At 42.4% G+C, this 6,107-nt stretch overlaps 1 pseudogene; it reads left to right on the top strand.

Moving 5' to 3' along the window:
* Positions 1-1,462: 1,462 nt before the first annotated feature.
* Positions 1,463-2,034, top strand: LOC102435991 (annotated as a pseudogene).
* The last annotated feature ends 4,073 nt before the right edge of the window (positions 2,035-6,107 follow it).

Raw genomic sequence — 6,107 nt, 5'->3', positions numbered from 1 at the left:
GAATTCTGTCATAAAGATGTCTGATTTGTCCCTGTGTGGCCATGATGGCATGTTCAGAATCCATGAGCTATCATTAAGCAGCAAAACCTCAAATGCCATAGATCTACTCTGTTAAGGTAGGACAGTCTGACTCATCTGTTGTTTTGGTTATGCCCAGAATCCTTTGCCCCTTCTTTGGGGACCAGCATCCTATTGTTCTTTGAGGCAGCATCCATCTACTACTCTGAGTCCATGCTGCTGGCATCTTTTAAGTTGCAGGATCCAATTGTGTCGGAAGACAAGCTACCCCTCACTTTTTCAATTACATGAGTGAATCTTTGTGGCAGACTTCAAACATGGCCCTCAAGAATCCAATTTCAGGAAGTGAGCAATAATACAGCTTCCTAGTATCCATGCTTTTGTGTTATCCCTTCCCCTTGAATGTGGGCTAAGGGCTTGCTTCTAATGAATAGCATAAAGCACAGGTGATGGGTGTCAATTCCACGATTAGTTTACAAAAGACTGACCTCTGTCTTAATGGCATGCTCCTCTATTGCCATGTGGGCCTGCACCTTGAAGGCAAGCTGTCAGGTGGGTGAGGTCAAGCATTGAATAACGAAGCAATCTCTGGGCAACAGCAAGGGAGGAGGGGGAGCCTTCAGCCCCAGGAGCTGACTGCTGCCATTGGAATGCTGCGTCCAGAGTCCCTTTCACAGCAGATAGTCGAACCCAGTTCCCTCCACCTGGCAGGGACCAGGAGACTGACTGGGGCGGGGACTCCATGGGGACGGAAATTTGCTAGGACGGTGGTGTAAGCCGGATCATGTACTGACAAGTCCAGCATACGATGCACCTGTCAACCAGGGTGCCCAGGTGTTTCTCATCGCGGGACTCGCCAGACTCCCGAGATCACGTGAAATCGGGCTTTGGGGGAGGAGTGCCCGCAGCAGCGTCTCCGGCCTGCCTGCTTTTGTCGTCTTTGCTGGTCCTGATGCTTCGTTCATCCCAGTCCATCCTCTTCCTGACCCAGCTGTACCCAGACTTACTCCCTATCCCCCACACGCAACCCCTTCACATTGGAACGGTCATGGGAGGCCGTGCTGGCACCTTCATCGCAGCCCGGGGAGAAACCAGGACGCAGAGGACCCAGGTGAACTGTGCCCATGTTCCCGGCCCACAGAACATATGGGTGTTCTTTTAAGAAGGTATGTTTTGGGGGCAATCTATTACATCGCAATAGGTAACTAACACAATTAATTTAAGTCGCTTGGATTGGGCTTCTATCCCTAGCATTTAAAAGATTCTGGACAAGTGATCTATGTTTTCTGGTCGGGTCAGCCTTGATCTTTCCCCTTAAGGGGGTGGCCTGGCGGCATCAGAGAACCCAGGCGACCTTGCCTCGGAGGGGCCCGGGCTGAAGGGGCAGGGCAGCGGGGTGAACAGAAGTTCTGCGCGGGGTGGGGAGGCCGTGGCGTCCGGCATAACTGGCTGTCGGGGGTGAATGTCCTGCTGGTGATGGCCTGCGGGAGCCTGGTGTTTGTGCTGCTATTTATTTTTGTGAAAAGGCAAATCATGAGCTTTGCAATGAAATCCCGAAGGGGACCTCACGTCCCTGTGGGACACAATGCCCCCAAGGACTTAAAAGAGGAGATTGATATTCGACTATCCAGGGTTCAGGATATCAAGTATGAACCCTGCGCCTTGCAGATGATGATGCAAGACTGCTGCAGCTGGACGCCCAGGGAAATCAGAATTGCTACAACTATTTATACAGGATGAAAGCTCTAGATGCCATGCGTGCCTCTGAAATCCCATTTCATGCTGAAGGCCGGCATCCCCGTTCCTGAACGGACAGGGGTTTTCGCTCGTGCCTGTTAGATCTTCGAAACACTAGTACTCCTTTCAAGGGTGTGCGCAAGGCCCTCATGATACCCTGGATGGGTATCAATCTCATAGCTGGATGCCTATGAGACAGCCCGCTATGGGACTGGGGTCTTTGGCCAGAGAGAGAACCTGCGCTATCAGGAGGTCCTGAATGAGCTGGCCAGGGTGTGAGTTTAGAGGGAACAGGTGAAAGGGGACTGGTTAGAGAATATAGTGGTGCTGGACTGTTCCTATAGTGAGCTGGCCTTCATAAAGCAATATGAACAAAATCCATGATAACGTAGGAGTTGTCAGGTCCTAGACTATTTGAACTGCCTCTTGCTCACACTGGAAGGCAGATGCTCTTCTACAAGCTACCAGGAGAAGCTCTCCTGCTTTTGTACACCTCCATTTCTGATTGGTGCAAACAGAATAGTTGTTCAGCACACAGAGATGCCTTCTCTTCCAGGGTCCCAGGGTCCTCCTTCAGTGTCTTGGCCTGATAACAATAAGATTTAAATGCCACCCATTTTTATTACCACTTTAAGCATTAGTAAAGCTCTCTGAAACAAAGGACATCACTATAGAGCAGTGATGGCGAACCTTTTGAGCTCGGCATGTCAGCATTTTGAAAAGCCCTAACTTAACTCTGGTGCCATGTCACATATAGAAATTTTTTGATATTTGCAACCATAGTAAAACAAAGACTTATATTTTTGATATTTATTTTATATATTTAAATGCCATTTAACAAAGAAAAATCAACCAAAAAAATGAGTTCGCGTGTCACCTCTAACACGTGTGTCATAGGTTCGCCATCACTGCTATAGAGTCAGCTGATGAGTATTTGTGTGATAGGAGAGGAATCATGACTTTCTGGGAATGTTTTAAATGTATACTAAAAAAAATAAAAGATCTGGACAATTAACCTTGGAAATACTGTACTTATCCACGGATTAGAAAGGAGCAGCATTAAGCAAATTGATTGAGTAACACAGTGTTGTAAACTGTCTAAATAAGTGACACCACATGAATTCTTATCCAGAGTACTTTATTCCTCATTCTTCACTTTAACCAAAAGGAGATCATGTTTAAACACACACACACACACACACACACACAAACTTTTAAAAGTTTAGTAATAGCTTAAATTCACTCACCAGTTAAGTACTTTAAGACTTTATGAAAATATGTAGGAATTACCAAAGATAAAAAGTTCTCTCAGAAGAGTTAAAAAATAATTAGTTTTCCCTAAGGAGTATTGAAAGAGTAAGATATGACTGAACAAGTTTTAGAGATAGGATATGTAAATTCAGGTTTTTATTTGTTTTTTTTCCTTATAGAATTAGAAAATCACTACATAGTAGACTGAAAATAATTTGTTTGATGCTGGGGATATTTTGATGTAGGGAACATTTATCAAAACTAAGTACAGCCTGGCTGGTGTGGCTCAATGGTTGAGGTTTGACCTATGAACAAGGGGGTCACGGTAACCAGTCAGGGTACATGCTGGGGCTTCGGGCTCAATCCCTGGGAGGGTGGGGGAGGGGTTGGTTGCAGGAGACAGCCAATCAATCAATAATGATTCTCTCTCATCATTGAGGTTTCTGTCTCTCCCTCTCCCTTCCTCCCTGAAATCAATAAAAATATATTTTTTAAAAAGACCTAAGTACAAATGACAAAGTAGAAATAGCGCCTCAGCTGAAATATGTGTATGAAGCAAATATGTAACCTAAGCAAGCTATGTGTGGTATTGCAAGTCCTACCACCAAAGGGGGCCTTAGAAATGTTTTAATTCAATCTAATTTGTTTTATAGGTGAGGAAACTGAGGCCCAGATTAATTGTGTTACTTTCTAAAGATCAAGCAGTTAATAAATGCAGAGCAAGGATTGCTTTTACACCTTTGAACTCCAAGTCCACTTCTTTTAGAAATAATTACAGCTATATTTTTGCAGATATTTATAGTTGACAGTGCCCTAGAAGGACTGAAGGTGAGGACCACAGAACTCCCAATATGCTCCCAGCACATTATCAGCCCTGTCATAACAAACTGCCTTAAAAATCAATCCCAAGGAGAAATCTCAGACTGCTTGTTCCTTTTACCCTAACCTGCCATAAGACCAGCCCTATCACTCAGCTGTAGAATTTAGTTTGGAAGCCCTGATAACACAATAACAGTTGTTTATAACTGACCCATTATGAAAGGCTGGTGCAAATTCTCGCTGGTTAGAACCCATGCCATACTGGTTATTAGAAAAATACTTTGCATATCACCCTTGACTTCATCCCTGCATGTCTCTGTCATCAAGAGGCCCTAAACCTCAGGCATTCCCTTATGCCTCAGAATCTCCTTTTTCTAAGGGTCTGGATAGCTCCTGATCTGGCACAATTTCTTAATCCTCCATGATTAATCCAATATAAAAACCGTTCATTATTCCTACCTTCTCAGAATATCAAATCAAATCACCTAGCTACTCTAAAGCACATACCATCAGATTATAGCCTATCCCACCCCCCTGTTGTAGTTATCATTCATCCTCTAATCATCCCACCTCACCCACTCCCTCTTGTCCTTATCTCCATGCTAAAACAGCCTAAATCCCAGCGGTCACCTATAATAATAAAAGCGTAATATGCTAATTAGACCGGATGTCCTTCCAGACAACCTTCCGGATGAAGCTGGGGCTACAAGAGCTGAGCCCCTTGCATGAATTTTATGCTTTGGACCTCAGTTTTCATTATAATCCCCTCCCTGCATATATAGCTTCTACTCCTTTTTCCTCTCTCCCTTTATCTTACACATAAGACAATGAATAATTCTGAGAGAACTCATCTCACCGTTTGCTCTTTATTTACCTGAGCAGTTGAACATAACTGGAAAAAAAAACACATAACCATGCTATGCTGAGAACACAAATTTCAAAAAGACGCTCAAATATTGCATTCCCCTGGTCAGTTCACTCTCTTAGCCTCCAAGATGTTTATAAACAGTCATAAACTCTATGTCATATATTTGTCTTACCAAATTTACTAATATATAAGCATCTGTACCCAAGTAATATGATTTCCTCCTTTTCCAATGGATGAATTGTTCATACTCTTATGTAAGTGTAATCCTTGCATTTGCTCATTCTCTCTCCTCTATTTAAAATGTGTATCCCTAATAGCAACTTATCCCTTATTTCTCATGAAGGATCATTATTTTCCTGACTCTCTCTCCTGAATCATTCCCATTAGCATGTAAGCAAACTAAAATATTTCCATCTATTAAAAAAAAAAAAAAGAAGCCTGACTGCATTGCCTAGGTACCATTTAACAGTCACTTTTATTCCAAAACTCCTTTAAAACTCCTTCAAAGACTTGTGTATATATTCATTCTCAACTTCCTTACTTCACAAAGACCCTCATCCCCCAAACCCTTCTGAAGCTGCATTCATCAAGGTCACTGTGCTCCTCTATGTAGCATAATCCAGTGGTCATTTACTCTGTCAGCAGTATTTGAATTGTTGATTTCCCCTCCTTCTGGAAACAGTTTCTTTAATGGACTTCCAAGACAACACAATTTCTTGATTTTTCTCCTAATTCAAGGTCACCTTCTTTTCTGTCTCTTTTGCCAAATCCCTTTCCTCTTTTCATTGTCTAGCCGTTACAGTGCTCCAGAGTCTCTCCCCATTTTTTTTATCCTAAACACTCACTTTACAAGGGATCTCAACTAATCCCAAAGTTCAAATGATATCTATGGCTAAACAACTCCCAAAATACATTTCTAGCCTTGACTCTCATCTGAACTCCAGATAAGTAGGTTCAACTGATTTCTACTCTTCATTTTACTTGTTTAATAAACAACCTAAATTTAATATACAACCAACCACACCCCATGTTCTTTTCCATCTTGGTAAATAGCATCACAACTATGTAGGCAGTTATGAGAGATTCAAATTTTGTAAATTCATATAAATTGGGGGTACACATGGATCAACTACTGTATGATGCATCATCTAAATACATACATGGGGTGAAGGGGGGGAGAGAGCGAGAGCATTTTCATAGCCAAGAATAACCAAAAATTGATTCCCTTTTTATTGGATACTTCTGCTTCTATCTATGATGTAGTAATGTGGACAGAATTATTCTCCCACAAAGAACTGTAATAAATATCAGTTTGAAGGCATTAAAGATTAATGTAGTCAGGTCTTGAGGTGCCAAGATTCTAGAAAGAAGGGAAATGCATTCGAATGGACCCGATTAATTAGTCTTTTCTCTC

This window comes from Myotis lucifugus, unplaced genomic scaffold (genome assembly GCF_000147115.1).
Source record: "Myotis lucifugus unplaced genomic scaffold, Myoluc2.0 scaffold_0, whole genome shotgun sequence".
In the NCBI taxonomy this organism is placed as follows: Eukaryota; Metazoa; Chordata; class Mammalia; order Chiroptera; family Vespertilionidae; genus Myotis; species Myotis lucifugus.
Note: the sequence above shows the minus strand (reverse complement) of the source record. Positions and strands in the feature narration are given on the sequence as shown.